This window comes from Lonchura striata, chromosome 7, assembly GCF_046129695.1.
Source record: "Lonchura striata isolate bLonStr1 chromosome 7, bLonStr1.mat, whole genome shotgun sequence".
NCBI lineage: Eukaryota > Metazoa > Chordata > Aves > Passeriformes > Estrildidae > Lonchura > Lonchura striata.
Window position 1 is genome coordinate 18,990,027 of NC_134609.1, and position 16,547 is coordinate 19,006,573.

Below are 16,547 nucleotides of genomic sequence, written 5' to 3' on the forward strand. Positions count from 1 at the left end.
AGCTCCACAGATCTCTCTGCTCCTCCTCCCTCTGTGCAGCAGCAGGCTGCTTGGGGAGGGCTGCTGGGGTTTTGATAAATATTCTGTGTTCCATATTGGGTTTCCCTTGCCTGGGGCTGTTTTGCTCAGGCAATGGTGCTTTCAGAAGTGCCAGCATTGTTCAAACAAAGTGTTTACAGGATCTCAGCTATGTCAGGCACCACTTACATTGGGAAGGGTGCTGTGAGGAGCAGAGGGTGCGTGCCAGACTGGGGCTGGGTGCTCTCCATCACTCAGAGAAGCAGCTTATACCCTGTGGATTAGGATGGTAGTTGCCAGGACACAAGCTTTCTGCTTGTAGCATCTTGTATCTCCATTGATCAGCTGTGACATGAAGATGCCAGGTCCCTGCTGAGGCAAAGCAGGAATGGATGAAATAACTAAATGTGCCGAGACATTCCCAGGACAGGCATGGCCACGTTGGGGCCAGGCAGCCCTGTCTGTGCAGTCAGACTGTGGCTGAGCCTTTTTCTTCCAACAGTACCAGGGAGTCAGTCCCAGAGTCCAGCCCAAGGCGTGTAATGAAGGGTTAAAACGCTGTGTGGGTTGCCAGTATGGGATGTGTGAAGTGGTGGACAGGTGCAAAAGATGGGCCTAGGTAATGGCAGCTGATAGCACAGGCGTTCAGTTAATTATCAAATGGCATTTGTTGAGCTCAGCTGTGCCATAGCATGGCGCCAGCAAGGGCCCATCCTCCTCCAGCCCCCATTGCATAACAGAAACACGGGCAAGAGAATAATTTTACAAATATTGCTCTTTCCTTTTTCATCGTCTCTAGATTTTAATAGCAGGCTCTTTCAACAAGCAAACCCTAACAATTCATTGTGGAGATGCAGAAGAGCAGCACGTGTGTCTCCTACCCATACAGTGTGCCCCTACACAGCCGCCAGGCTCGCGTGGAGCCGGGACTGTGCCACCGTGTGCACGGGGCTGTTCACACCACCCAGGGCTTAACAGGGCCATGCAAGATGCATTTCAGCCTTGTCCTGTTGTTTTACTGTTTACTGCAATGTGAGCCTTATTGCAAACCTTTTCCCTCCCACCCTATCTTGAAGTTGTTTTCTGGCCATTTCTGCCATGGCAAACTGCTTGGATTCCAGCACCTGGAGCTTTTCTTGTTCAATATAGGGCTGTGTGCATGGGCTCAGATTTTGGAGTTCCTCAACTATAGCTGGTGCCATGTCTTGGGGAGCTTTGGTGTGTGCTTGGAGCACAGGGTCCCTGTGATGAGCAATGGGACTGGGACAGGAAACACTGAGCCACCCTTCAGCCTCCTCTGCAGCAGGTTCCCCCACACACATTAATGAGGGTAGGGGTGACCAGAGAGCACATCAGGAGCCAGTGTCCTGGCAGATCCTCGAGTTCTGCATTTGTGCAACACACCCAATGTGCCAGAGGACCTGCTGCTCCCTCTCCTTGAGGCTGCCTGTTGCTGAGGTGCTCAGGGCTGTTTCGGGGGAATGGCAGGGAAGGGGTGCTCTGTGTGGTTTCTCTAAACACACATGCTGGCTTAGCAGGAGGTGGGATCTGGACCAGTGCTAGTCCAGCCAGTGCAGGAGGTCATAAGGACACTCTTAAATTGCTGCAAACCCAGGTCAGGCTACAGGGATATGAGTCAGTGGGGAACAGGTTTAAGCTAAATTGAAATCAGCTCTCCTTGAACGAAATTGGAGCCTCCTCACTGGGCTTTGCACTTGTTTAACTGCTGAAAGGGATCTGGGGTGGCCTCACTGCTCAAGACCCCCTCTCTGCCTAGAAACAGGCCGGGACCTGTGCAGGTCTAGGAAAAGAAGGCTCTCACCAGCACCATTTTCTTGCAAAGCCTGATCTCCACTTCCCCTTGACCTGTCCACTGCAGCCACCCATGGCATGCTTCTCAAGTTCTGGAGTCCTTGCTAGGTCCTCATGTCCTCACACCATTGTACTGGGAGGTCTTGAATTAGCAAAAACAGACTGAATGAATCAGGCTGAGATCTGTTTAGTTGGGAAATGAGGCTGTCTGCTGGCAGCTGAAGCAGAAAGCAAGGGGTGTATTGCAGGATCTGCTGGGGGTTGCTGGCCTGGATGTTCCAGCCTTTTCTAGACATAGTTGCAGAGAGTCTTGATGGACCTTTTTCAGCACATCAGTAACACAGAAGGTGAAGACAAGTCTGTTGAATTAGGGCTGTGTGATACCCATAGAGCAGTGTCCCACTGTACCTTTCCTGCTGAACCTGATGAAAATTTTTCAGGAGCACAAGAGGAGTCCCTCAGGTTCAGGTTAGGATGGAGAGGTCTTTATCCACCTTCTGAGTATCAGAGCCTAATCCACACCGTGGTACTTTGTGGTCTCCCAGCCCGGCTCGAGGTACAATTAGTTACATGGAACTTGGCTGTAAAGAGCATTTGTGCATCGGGATAATGGAAAGGGTTGGAGTTAAACCTGATCCGTCAGGGCTTAAATAAACTGGGGAATGGCAGGAAAGGGCCAACGGGAAGCAAACCTCAAATGAGGGCATGGGGGAGGTGAGACGCCTGGAGAGGAATGTTTTCCCCTTGGAATTTGGAAATATTGAGCTGACGCCTGCCCAGAGCCCATTTCAGTCTGAGATAGTGGGGGTGGTCCTTGGCAGTGGGGCCAGGAGGCAGAGGGACTCCCTGCATGGCCTCCTTTATTTATGTCCCCCACAAGGAGCGGATAGCTCATTAAGCAGTCCTGGTGGCTGGAAATGGTGCTGAGCTGAGGTTTCGCTGGAGAGCGCCTGACCTCAGTGACCCATTCTCAAACCGGGCTTAATTAAACTGTCAGCACTGGACGGAAGAACAAAGCTTTGTGGGCTCAGGGGGGAAAGCCAGGGTCCCCCAGCAGCTCACTGGGGAAGAACACATCTCCTGCGAAGTGGAGGGCTGATAAAAAGATGGATCTTTCCTTCCAGTGAGGATTACCCAGGCAAGAAGGTGACCTCTTCTATTGCAGTGCCTGGTGTTGGTCCCCAGTGTGTCACAGCTGTACACATCTTGGCTCAGCAATGGTGCTCCAGTACAGCCCTGATGCACACCAGGTGCCATGGGGATGCTGGTAAATCTTCTTTCACCGTCTCTCCCAAGCTGGCAGGAGTTGGGGTTTTTTTCCCAACAGCCCCCAACAGAAAGAGCAAGCAGAGTTTCTCTCTGCTTCCTTGTGGGGGGAAGGATGAAATAAGAGTTTTGTAGCACTCTCTCCCCTCTCTGCTCAGCTCCCCTTAAAACCTCCTCCTGAAGCTGTTTCTAAGTCCCTTTGGGGGTTCTGGATGGGGGATGTGAGGAGGAGAGAGGAGTCTGGAATGGCTGTAGCAGCAGCGTGAGGACAGAAATGCTGCTGGGCGTATCATCAGGGAGGCAAAGACGTGGGCTGTTGAAATGTGCTAAAGGCAGCCAGGATGGCTATAAATAAATAGTTTTCTCCAAGGGAAGCCGAGCTGATGCGAGGGAGGAGAGGAGCAGTGGGTGCTTGGCTGTGAGGAGCTCTGGGGAGTAGCTCCTGCAGGGGAGTCACAATCCCAGATGGATGCATCCCCATGGGAGTGGCTGCCCAGTGGTTTCCCTCAACAAAAGCTGCAGTAGCTGCTCCTTGCTCAGGAAGAGTGGGAGCTGAGGGAGAGTGAGCAGAGAGTAGGGGGAAAAAAGTCTTGTCTCCAGAATGAGAGAGATTTAGGACACGGGCCACAGACTGTTGGTTTCTATCGGACCCATGCCAGCAAAAATGGTCAAGGAGATGGTGCCACATCTTAGCTGGCAGCCAAGCCCGGGGGAAGGGCTGCCATGCTGCTCTCAGTCTGTAAGGGCAGGGGCTCCCTAGAAACAGCATTAACATCACAATCAGGGCTGGTGACTTTCTGAGCCGGGGACATGTGAAATGTTGTAGGAGCTGGGGGGATTGTCACACTCCCGTGAGACTCTTCTCCTGCGGCCAGAGCCTGCAAAGGAATAGTGATGCTCCATGTGCGGGAGCTGACAGAGGGACCAGGGGCTGGTCCAGACCCACTGTGGACCCAGGAGTATTTAAAGGGAGTTTTGAGCTGAGTGGCAGGGAGCACCACAGCTGGGTGTGCTGCCTGGTTAGGAGAGATGATATTATGGCAAGCCCTGGGGCAGGTTCCCTGCACCACCCCTGCATTTGGCTAAACCCAGCCCTAATTGCCTTTAGAAAAGCAGGCAGAGAAAAATGGAGGGCTGCTAAATAACTTGAGAAAATGCAAATGACATCCTTCAAGAAGGAGAGGATCACAACCACGCCAGAGGAAGCTGTGAGCTGAGTAGTAGCAAAACAGGGTGACAAGTGAAAAAGGAGCTGTCAGAGAAAGGAATAACAAAACAGGCCCTGCTCGGATGGGGCTGGCTGCGCGTGGGAGGTGTTGCTTGTGAGACTGTACCAGTGACCGTTCCTCTTGGGGCTGCACCAGGAAAGCCCCCAGATAAGGGAAGGCAGAGATGGAGGAAAAAAAGCCTGCTTGGTGATGGCTGGATAAAGGAGCTGTTCCATGGCCCCACAGCAGGCAGTCGTGCTGGTGCCAGGTGGGAGGTGTGGGTGCCAGGTGGGGATGCTCTCTGGGGAATGCATGTGCCACAGCTTTGCTCCCTCCCAGTGGGAGAGACGTGCCTGAGCCCCATTTTCAATGTAGTGGGGGATATTTTGTGCCTGCCTGCTGGTTGGCTCCCTGGAAATGCTGTCACTGTGGTGGGCTGGCTCTGGCTGTGCCCTGGCTCTCCTGTGCCAGACACCCACCCCTGTGTCCCACAGTCACTCCTGTTGGGGCTTTGGTTGAGGTTCAGTCCCTCCAGCAAGGTTTTTTGCTGTTTCTGGAGCTCGGCAAGTGCCCAGGAGCCTGCAGCCGCTGTGTGGGAAGGGGCCTGTGGACACAGCCTTGTGTTTTCATCTTCCATGCTGGAGCAGGGCTGCTTTGGCTCCCTGGGCATGTGCCCCTTTGCTCTTTGCACAGATGTGTATGTGCTGATGTTCTGTGCAGAGGTCTGTGGTTCCAGAGCAAAGTGCCAAGGTCAGAGCAGAGAGCAGCTATCCTGAAGCAAACATCCCTGCTTCCCCTTCCCCGGCATCCCTCATTTTGTCCCGACTCCCCCTCTAGCAGCATTCCCCACCCCTTGCCGGGTGAGGGCCAAGTGTCCCCGCTGTCACCATGCCCACGTTTCGGACTCCGGGTGCTGTACCCCATCGCACTCCCCAACAAAGCTCCTTCTGTTGGGGACAGAGCAGGGCTGGGGGGGCCAGGCTGGGATGTGTCCCCCCGAATACCAATGAGGAGGGCCAGCGTGTTTACCCCTGCAGCTGGGGGGAGAGGGGAGCTGTGGGGTCTGTGTGCTGCAAGACCCCCCCCCACAGCAGCTGGGGGGAAGGGGAAGGGAGGCCTCTCTGCGGCCCCCGGGAACAAAGAGTCAGTGTGGCTCGTGACAGCTCTAAGGAAACGCAGGGAAACAAATGTGCCACTAATAGGTGGGGAGGTTACCTAGGGAAGGATGCTGCCAGGCGGGCGGGCGGCCAGCCCCCTCCCCGGCGGGCTGCCAGGCACTGAGGGACTGCTCCTGGCAGCCCAGCCTCGGCGGGGCTCGGGGGCTACACAAGGGCCAAGCTGAGGCAGGCTGGTACGTCCTTGTGCTTCTGGCCCATGGGGACAGCATCCTTACACATACCTCCGGGGCTTTGTGCTGGGTATCCCTGCTGGAACGGAGCACTCTTGCGCAGGGAGCTGCTCACTGCCTGCTTCTCTTCTTCTTCCTCCATCATTAACGTGCCACAGATTCAGCTTTTTTTTGGGAGGAGGCTGTAAGTCTTACTGGGGGATCCTGACTGCAGACAACCTCAAAGCCTCACAAATTAAACACATTCTTAAGATCTCTTTATATTTGAGCATTCCCATAAGCATTTTGGGACTTGAGCCGCAGTCTCCAGAGGCACAGGAGGGCTGGGGTGAGGGTAGCAACCATGCCCCAAGCTGCAGAGGAGCAGCCTCCCTCTTTGCTTCCCAGCAGCCCGGGCCCCGTCCCACCGGGGTGGTGGTGCAGCCCCTGCACAGGGACGCCCCGGCTCTGCTCTGTGCCATTCTCCTGCCAGCGAGCCGGGCTGCCAGGAGTGGGCATTGCCAGACGGCTGCCTGGAGATAATCTGCGCCGTTCCCTCCGTGCACCCCGTTGTGCTCCTGACTCACGGCCGGCTCCAGTTTTCTGGCTGTTGAGACGCTTCCAAGGTTTCCCTGGCAATGCACAGGGTCAAGCCCTACTCCCAGGGCTCTCTCCTTGAGCCACTGGTTCTGCTGGGCTCACCCTCTGTCTTGCTTTGGGCGCAGGCTTGGATTTGGGTTTTGTAATGTTACTAAAGCGAAAGGGGCTGAGTCTGTGGTGAGGTGCAGCTTGCAGCCCCCTGCCCCTTTCAGCAAAGTCCTCGCCTCCACATGGCATCATGCAGAGCATCCCTGTCCAGCTTCTCAGTGGTGCACTAGCAAATGGGAATTTGCAACCCATGGGAAAAAGCAATGAAAAATTAAGTCTTCCTAACACTGAGCAGCAGTGCTAATTACACAGCTATTAAAACACAGGAATTATTTATTCCCTGCCTGCCTCACAGCTCATTGTCTGCATTGTCCCACATTCAGCCTTTGGCCACCTTTGGTCCCCTGAAAGAGTTAAAAGAGCACTTGGAGGAGCTGATGTCTTTGTCCATCCATTTTGAGCACAGCATAAAGGCATTTCCTTCCTCCTGTTTTCACAGCTCAAATAGGAGAAGAGTTCAAAGTGATATTAAAGAATCGTGAGCAGAATTAGCCTCTGGTAATTTGAGTTCCAGAATGTGGAAGAAAAAAGTCTTATGCAGTGATTAGGGGCTAAGTTATAACTTGGTACCACTGCACGTGCATCCCACAGACATGTGAATGTGCAGAGCCAGGTAATTAACCTGCATTTGCTAGCTGATCTTCCCGCGGGTGGGTGCTGGAACCCCTCATCTCTGCTGGGACTGCAATGAAAACAAGCTATCAGCAGTTCCCAGCACTGCTTCCAGCAGGGTGCCTGTGCTGTGCTCTTTCTCTTCTGCTCCCAAGGGACCTGTGGTGCTTTTGGCATTGCTGCTGGACCACACAGCCTGCAACCCTGACACCAGCAGCTGGGCTTGGTGGGCTCCAACTTCTTGCCCAAGGGGGCTGCCTGGAGCACTGGGATGCTTTATCCGGTGCTGTAGGTGGGTAAAGTTCCCCATGCTAAAGTGCTGTAAGGGCCAAAGAGATGAGTGTAAGTGGGAAAGATGCTCCTTTGCACACCTGGGGGCTTTCCCAGTGCAGCAGGGCTCCTGGGCATTGCCGAGGGGAAGCTGTGCCCCGCCTGCAGGGATGGGCTGGGGTGTCCTGCTCTGGTGAACCCATTTCCCCGTGTGCTGACTGACATCCCCCTGCAAGGGAACCCTGCTGGCAGTGTCGGGGATGGGTCTGGGGAGGTGGGGATTCACTTTCCAGATTCTCACCTGTGTGAAATTAATTATCATCTCAGGCTTATCCTCACTTAACCAGCAAGACTCAGACTTCTGTGGCTGGGACTCCTACTGCCCTGCCAGAGCTAAGCAGAGTATGGATTAGGGAGTCTTACCAGCTGCCTTCCACAGCCCTTCCATGGTTGTTGCACCCCCCTTTGCCTTCAGAAGTTTTTGTCCTCATTTGTATCTGTATTTCCCTTCAGGATAGGAAAAGCTGGATTAATTTTTACTGCTCCCAAGGGAGCTGTTGGTAACTGAAGACATCCCGCTTCTTTTTTTCTCTAAACTGGGAGGCAGGAAATGGCAGGGATGGTTTAGAATGGGTTCCTCACCCCTCCCTCTCTCTGTCTGGTCCTCACTGCCTCTCCAGTGAGGGATGGCATTTGAAGCAGAGCTGCTTGAAGAGAAATAAAGTGGCACAGACTTTCTGCAGGCCCTGGGGCTGGAGGAGAGATGTTTCCCTGGGAGGTGCAGCCAGAAAGAGCTTGACCATCCACTTGAGTATTTGGGAAATGGTAATTTTGGGATTCTAAGGAGAAAGGAGGGAGAGGCGTTGGCTATGTTGCATGGACAGAGTACTAAATGTGGAAAGCATAGTAACAGCTCTCCAAAAGTGTCTCCCATCCCAGAGCTGGGAAATTCTCCACCCCCAGACCCCTTCCGTGGCAGAACTGGGAAAGGGACCTGAGAATTCTGACCCTGTGTCTCCCCACACCTTTCCATCCCTGATATGACACTCAAAGGGATTTTGTCTACCTAGGAGCCCCATAGATGGGTGGGTGCTTCATTCCCTGCACTCCACCCCATCTAGAATGATTTTTCCCAGGCCAGTCACTATATGACAGAAACTTGCAGTGGCAACAGGGGCCTGGAGATGAGGGTTGAAGCTGACCTCACCATGGCACCCTTTTAGGATATTTACCTGTGGTCTGGTGATTCTTCTTGCCATGGACCAGCACATACCCGGCAAAACATGCAGCAGTGTGCTGGTCTGAGGCAAGAGTAGTGGAAATGCAAAATGGGTGTGGGATGGGGGGTAGGTATTCAACCCCAGGGATAGTCCATGGCAGCTCCTCTCTATTGCACAGCCAGCCTCTCACTGCCCAGCAATTAACGCTGGTGCTATTAATTACCAATCATAGGGATAAAGTTGGGGCCACATACAAGAGTGGGGATCTGTGCCTATGGGGTAAACAGGAGCAAGGAAGTGAGGAGCAAGCGAGGGGGCTGGCTGCATTCCCAGGACTCGGCGGTGTTTCCAGCTCTCGCTGTCTGACCGGAGGCATTTCCACCTCCCGGTGTTGTCGTCCTGCTCCAGCTCACTTGTTCTCCTCCCCACGGGCTCAGCATGTTGCTCATTCCTGCATCCTACGATTTCACAGCATCCCCGCAGCCGGGTGCTAATGAGATTAGACCCAAGCTTTAAGATGTCTCTCTCTATCCTTTGCCATCCAATTACACAGCCCGCATGGTATCTGATTTGCTGTGAGAGGGGAGGACTGGGGCTGGCTGGATGGGAGGATGCAGCTGGTCTTTCTGGGTATCAGCTCTGCCGTGCTGAGTGGTTTTCTTTTGGTTTTCTTTCTTTCTCTTTTTTTTTTTTTTTTCTCATTCTCCCCTTGCCTTTGAGCTGCTTCGTTTGGCTTTTTCATCGCTTCTCGATGTGGCGGCTGGGCAGAATTTGTTTAAATTAACTGCTTGAATGGCAGCGTTTGTGTGTGTTGGTGGGGGGGAGCTCAGACAGCACCAGAATGGATGAGGGGGATTAAAGGTGCCTAATGGGTTCCAGATGGGCATCCTGGACTGGGAAACACCCCCACAACCCCAACCCCAGCCAGGGGCCGCTGGTAAGGAGCTTGGGGCTGGGAGCCAGGATGCTACAGCAGGCAGCTGCCTGGTTCTCCTGTGGCTGCTCTGAGCATGTGCCAGTGGTACTGGGGTGCCCTGAGGCTCCCCAGGTGCTGTGCCTGCCCAGCCCTGTGGGAGTGAGCAGGCAGATGCACCACAAGAAGTACCTTCCCTGGCTGGCCCAGAGCATGGGTGCAGCAGTCTTTACTCCCTGCTGCAAGGCTCTGGCAATGTGGGGCTGGGGACAACTGCTTTGTGTGTGATCCCAGCTTTCAGAGGTGCCTCAGCTCAATCATTAGCTGACATTGCAAATACAGCCCACTGGGGCAGCACCACTGGTGCATCATTTTCTGCTCTGCAGTCTTATTTGCAATGAGGAATGATAATATTTAGTCTTTGTTGCCCTCCCCCTGGGCTCTAGAGTAGCTTGGGTTGGGGCGCTCGCTCAGTTCAACATCCCCACCACTGCAGATGTCAGCGTATTTTTTCGTATTTACAGATGGAAAACTGAGTCACAGAGACAGGAATTGCTTGTGTAGCCCTGCCAGCTGCATTTCCCGTATCTGTAGGGGTTAGAGACGTGGTGACAGCCCTGCCTGTCTTTCCAAGGGCTGTGCCTCCCACCAATGGCCAGATTTTCTCCTCCAGACCTGCTATGGTGCCAGGGCTGTGTGTTTGCAGCCTGTCTGGTGGCAGAGCCTTGATTGGAAACATGTCAGTCCCAAATGAGATGAGGAGTGTGGAAGTGAAGGGCTGCTGGGGTTTGGTGTCACTGGCAGGGACCTCAAGGTCATTGCTTTTGAGTTTTATTAATGGCTGAGAGTGGGACGAGGATATAAGCTGTGAGACAGATCTCTGCTGGGAATATCACCTGTGCTGTAGGTCATCACATCATTTTGTGGGAGATTTTAACTTTTTAGGGGGGAGCAGGGCTACAGAAGTGGGCAGGTTTAATGGAAGTGAGCATCACACAGAACCTTTTGCTATTGAAAGCTGGCAAAGCCCTGGCCCTGGTGGGAATGAGCCCACTCACCCTGAAATAGTTTTTTTGTGAAGGCAGTGGTTTGCTCTGGTGTGTCCAGCTGCATCCAAGGAGATGGCTGAGCCAGGGAAATAAGGCAAGGCTCAGGAGGGAGACCCACAGCCACACTCCCCATCCAGGAGGGAGGTGACAGAGGAGGGCCCTGGCTGGGTGTCACAGGGACACATAGGGTAGTTGGGAAGTGCTGGCTGACCTCCATCACCTGCTGACCCTCCACCAACGCTCTTGCTGGCCAGCTCTCCCAGCTCCTCCTTGGCCCTGCATTCCCCCACCCGGCTCTTGTTTCCTTCCACAAATATTGAGAAAATAAACAGCAGAGCCAAAAGGGGACATCCCTGCATCCCTCCACACACAGCTGCCTCCCCAGGGAGCCACACAGGTGGTGACCCTGCATTCCTCAGTCTGAGGGGTAACTGAGAGAAAGCAAATATTGGCTTCTCCTGGGGCTGCTCCAGCCTGTGCCTGCTCCAGCCTGTGCCTGTGGCTAGGGCTGCCTCTTGCCCAGGGAAAGGGACCCTCGTGCAGGCAGGTCCCCACCTCTGGCAGGGTGGTTGCACAAACATGACTCTTCACCCAGGTAGCTCGAATTCCTCATTATGGCCTTGAGCCTGCTCCTTAGGACAGGATCTTCCTATCCTCCATCCTCCTTGACTCTCTTCATCCTGGTCTTGTCTCTTAGCAACTCTCTGCCCAGGACCTGGGCTGTGTGGGGAGGGATGTGACACTTTCTGTGCATCAGTCACTTTGTCACCTCCAGAGTGAGTGTGAGGTCGTTAACCCGGAGCACAGTGAGTGAGGATAGAGCATTCCTGCCATGCCTCCCCGCGGTGGCAGCCGCTGCTCTGCCTCCAGCCTGACACCAATCCCCGCTACAGTAACGATACGGGTGGCAATCAGGGAGGAATTAAAGGATAATTAATGCCAATCCACATGGAAAATTGCTCTCGTCAAACAAACCTGATATCATTTTTTTGATGAGCTGACAAATTGGGTTGATAAGTAGCGACTGTGCTGACATGATATACCGAGACTCCTGCAAGTCATTTTGCTCTTGCCTGCAGGATATTGCCATGAAAACATTAATATTCTGCAAAAGTCTGTGTAGCATTTCTGACAGCATTCTTCACTGGTAGAAATCCCTGGAGGAATTGCAGTGGTCACCTCTCTGGCAGGGTGCAGTGGGGGTCTGATGGTCCTGAATCAATGTTCACCATCTCTGCAAAGCTGCGGTGGTCTTGGAATCTCTGGTGGCACTGCTGACTTTTGCCAATCTGCTCCAAATATCCTGGTCTCTTGTTGCCTCCTCCTTCTGCCTGCACCAGCTGAGGGTGAGCTGAGTGGTGTGTGTGATGCAGCTTGGGAAGAAACCACCTGCACAGTGAGAGAACTCAGTCTGGGAGGAAACGTGAGCCAGCAGGTGAAAGGAGCAGGGCTGGTGCTGCCGGCAGGATGCCAGCCTAGCGGGGATGCTCCGCCTGAAGCACCTGCACTGGGAAACATCCTCATGCAAGGTCACCCAGCTGGGGAAAAAAAATGTAGGTCACAGCTCCAAGACAGGGAGCAGTGTCTGGGGATGTGGTTACACTGAAAAGGACTTAGCAGCCATCGCTAAGCCTGCTCTGGATGTGGGCTTCCAGCTTGGGCAGCGATGGATGTGCGGAGTAGCTCTGGGTACTGGGGAGTTGCCAGTTTGGGGGGCAGGAGGGAGGCCTCTGCTGAGCATATTTTATGCTTCAGGGCCCATAGTTTAGAGAGATGTTGGGAAATTAGAAAGCGCTCAGAGAGGAAGTGCAGGATAATTGGAGGTCTGGAAAATCTGCCTTCCAGTGAAAAGAATTTAAAAGCTCGGTCTATTTAGTGTATGCAAGAGGAGAGAAATTTATCTCCATCTCTACATACCTGCATGGAGAAAAGCTTGATTATAGGGATGCCATTAATTAAAAAAAAAAAGAAGAAAAGAAAGAAAGAAAAAGAACAGAGAAAAAGCATAAAATTGTTCAATAGCTGGGGGCTGAAACCAGACAAATTCAGACTAGAATTAAATTTGTCTTTTTCACAACAGAGAGCAATTAACCATTGAACAGTCAGCTGGGGAGAGGCGAATTGAATGTCCTTTGAAGTTGCAAAGGAGACTGTACTTCTATTCACAATGGTGAAACCTGGAAGTGTCAGTTGGAGCAGAAATCCCTGGGAGGGCTCTGGGTCTGGGCTGAGTGCTCAGAGGTGTCCCAGTGATAAAGTGTCCCCTTCTGGGTGATGGATGACACCCCATCCGCTCTCCCTCTCTGGGTACTGGGGACATAAGTCCAGTGTCTCCAACACAGGCCAGATCCTTAATTGCTCTCAAAGCCCCCAAGCATCCCCACTCTGGCAGAGCAAAGCCGGCTGCAGAGGCTCTCCTCTGTCTGGGATGATGTGAGTTGATATCTGAACAGGCACGTCTGCAGGTAGGTTTGGGGCTGCCACAGCCGGGGGACTGCTGGAGGGAGTTCCAGGCTACCCCTGCTGCTCTCAGCCAGGCTGGGGAGATCCACTGGCGCCGGTCTTCCCACGCTCTCCCCAGGGAATGCTCAGCCGTGGCCTTCCCGACCTCTGCGCTGCAGTCCTGTCTGAGCATCTAAGACGGAAATATATTTTACTAGCACTGTAAAGGGAAAGACAGCTTTGCTTTAATTTTATGAGCTCTTAAACCTTGCCTGGTTAGGTGCTGGCTGAACTTTCCAGGGGCTATGGCTTGGAGTTCACAGGGCAAATGCCAATGGTGGCTGAAGATGTTCTCTCTTCCTTACGCTCCTCCCTTGTCCATCACAGCTATTCCTCCTTTGCCCTCACCTCCACAGAGCCAGACAAGATCTGTTCCTTTCCTGTTCCTATCCATTTGCAGAGAGATGCCAGGAGTGACTGTGACAGCAAGGCCAAAACAGAGTGCTCCTGGATTATCCCAGAGTGGGGTTTTCCTGTCTGTCAGTGCCCAAAGTTGTGCCTGGAACAATAAGAATGTGAAACTGGGATGTAGATGAGGACATGGCTTTGGGGAAGTTACACTGTGACTGCATATTTGGGAACACTTATACATTGGGGAAATGTTGTGGGGAGCTGTTGGTGCCCCTGTGAGCAGGGCACTTACAGCCTGCCACCCTCTGATCCCCCCGTTGTAGGACTGTTTCTACGTCCTCTGGGAATCCTTGTGCTCCTGTCCTTGCCGCCTGCCACTGCAGGGCCTGGGTTTTGTGCTTTTGCTTCTTTTTCTTCCCTTTATTTTTCAGCCTCTTTCACAAAGACACCTATTCTCCCCTCACCGTGCCCTGGGGATTTACGCAGAAAGCTCACCCTCAACATGGCAAAAGAAAGGCCCGGGCGGCCCGGGAGAGGAAGCTCACACAAAATGTGGTGTGTGGCTCTTTGTGTCCCCTTTGTAATTCCTCTGCACAATGAACTGCCCCGGCCACCCACCAGCCCCGGGCTACCCCAGGTGCCTCATTGCTCATGCCTCTCGATGTGGCAGCGGGCAGAGATGGGGATGCTTCTCGACAAGCAGCCGCGAGCACAGCCTTTGTGCTCAGAAAAGGGGAAATTTGGGCGGGATGGAGATCGCCATGTTCCTGCAGCAGCAAAAAGCACCTTGCATCCCCGCTAGCCCCCAGGCAGAGCGCTGGGGGTCCCTCCGGCGGAGCCCTTCCATCAGCCCCGCTCTGACGGCTTTTAACATGCTAATGACCCTCTCAAGGGCAGGGGCAGCTCTGTGTAAAACCCATGTTCAGCCCTCGGTCATGGACATTTGCTCGGAGACACAGTGTTAAATATTTATCCTCCCCGCCTTCCCCCCAGCTCCGCAGGCATTAACAATAGCGATTGCAAGCGGCCCCTTCCCCCTCGCCGGGAACATGTGGCTCCCGGACCATGACAGCGAGCGTTATCGTTTGTACCTGTGAATTATTGATAAGGTATAAGATAGTTCTTGCGCTGAGAAAACAATGAGAGGCAGAGGCTGCAGCCTGGCAGGGCAGGCGCTGCTTCAGACCCTCTTCTCCAGGGGCAAAGCGGGAGGTGGGACGCGCTGCTGCCGGGCCCGTCCGCCAGCTGACCGCGCGGCCCTCCGCAGCGAGCGGCGGGGCCGGGCGCTCCCCGGGCACGGCTGGCGGCGCCTGGCCCCCGGCCGCCCGCCCCTTCCCCGGGGAGGCGGCAGCTGCCCTGGTGCCGGCCCCAGAGCCCCAGAGCCCGGGCCGGCCGCTCGGGCAGCTGCCTGCGGGCCGCGGGGGCGAGCGGGGCTGGCCCCGGTGCCGCGGAGGGAAGGGCAGGTACTGCCCGGCCCTGCTGGCGCTCTGGCTCCAAGGAGCAGCTGGGAGAGCCTTTCAGCTGGCCCGGCTCAGGGGCTCCGGAGGTCTCCAGGGGCTGAAGGACAGAGAGTGGTCCTTGGCGTGTGGCTTTATGGCCACCGACAGCCCGAGGATGCTGTGCCTGTGCCCTAATCTGTCCCTGGAAAATCAGGGATGATGCTGCTGAGTCCTTGGAAAGCAGGTGGCAGTCCTGAAAAGGGGTCAGGTCCCGGGTTTAGGGCTCTCATTTGGTTGGAAGCTGAATGCACAGTGTCCATCCCCTTAGCTGTGTCCCAGAGAGTCCCTGTGTCTGCCAGCTGGGACAACTCTGCACTCCAGCTCTGCTTGCAAACCTCGGGGATGCCATGAGGGACGGTGCAGATGGCTCGGGGGGATCTTGTCATGGTGGCGTGGGCAGTGTGATTAAAATGGTTCAAAGCCCAGCTTTGCTATACTTACACCCTCAACGCTGCTGCTGTGTTTTGCAGGGACAGCATGAGCAGGAGAGTCCAGGCATTAGCGTGAAGATCTGGGCCAATGTGGGGCTACACATCTGCGTCCCTGGGCCTGGTGGTGGAGAACCAGGGTCTTCCTCTCTGCCTAACCTCCCCAGAGTGCTCTTTAGGTTGTGTGCATAAGGAATCATTGCTGGGAGAGGAGCATTGAATGGTCTTTCCACCAGCCTCTGAAGATGGGCTGGAATCCTGGAGGGGCCGTGTCCCCCCTCTGCTGCTCCCCAGGTGTGCTGCTTTTCCAGGTGTGCTGACATAGGAGTGGGCAGAAAATAGCAAAGGCTCTAAAGTGAGAATTAAGGAGTAATTAAGAGAGCATGTGTGTGCAGTGTGTCTGCATGCTGGAGGGAGTGTGCACATGGTGCAGTGGGCCATGGGTTGCAGCGTGTGCCGCAGGGTACGGACACAGCAGGCAGTGCAGCAGAGTGTGTGGAGACCCCCCAGCCCGAGGATGCTCCAGCATCAGGCAGCGTTACCCTGGGTACGACCTGCAGCATGGGAGGGGGTGAGTACAGCTCTCATCTCACTGCACCAGAGCATCCCTGAGCAGGTGATTGATCCCAGCATGAAAGGGTCTGGGAATGTGAGCCCTTGTCTCCCCGCTCACCCTTCTGCTCCCTGACTTGTCTCCAGCTGTGCAGCAAATATCCAGCCAGTCCACTCAGATAGCAACTTTGAAGTATGAATTTCAAACACACTCTCTGTCCTCATCCCCTCTCCCATGTCTGATGTGATGCACAGGGAGCAGCAGGAATACCAGGCACATGAAACAGCCCTGTTCAAAGCCTGGCACTGCACCTTCCACCTGCAAGTTAAGTTTGCAGGCAATTACTAGGTGGTGTTCCCTGCCTTAGCTCCCGGCCTTTTCCCTTGCAAACTGCCTGCTCTCTGCTCTGCTTTTTGGGGAAGAGCATGGCACCAGAGCACACAGAAACACTACAGCCCACAGACACTTTGTTGGGCTGGGCTCCTGCCTGCAGGTTGAGGTGGGGGATGCTACAGCCCTCCTGTGCCCCATCCTGTGGTCCTCATGGCTCCAGCTCAGCATTGAATTGTCTCACATCAAGCCAGAGTTGAAGACTGAGGAAGAGAAGTTTTCCGTGTAGGGGGCAAAGCAAGACAGCAGCACTTTGGCTCCTTACTCATGCAGAGGAGACTAAACCCAAGCCCTTTTTTTCTCCAGCTGCATTTTGGCTAGAAGGGTGCAGTGGGGATGGCTCATCCCATGCTGGATCCCAAGGTGCTGCGGGATGCTCAGTGCTCAGCCAGAGCTGTGGCTGTGTGTGCAGGGGGAGGAT

General features: G+C 54.3%; 1 protein-coding gene across 1 annotated transcript in view; it reads left to right on the plus strand.

Annotated features, from left to right (window-relative positions):
* The window catches only part of SLIT1 (slit guidance ligand 1), a 59,593-nt gene that overhangs the window by 14,199 nt on the left and 28,847 nt on the right, over positions 1-16,547 (plus strand). The window lies entirely within an intron of this gene.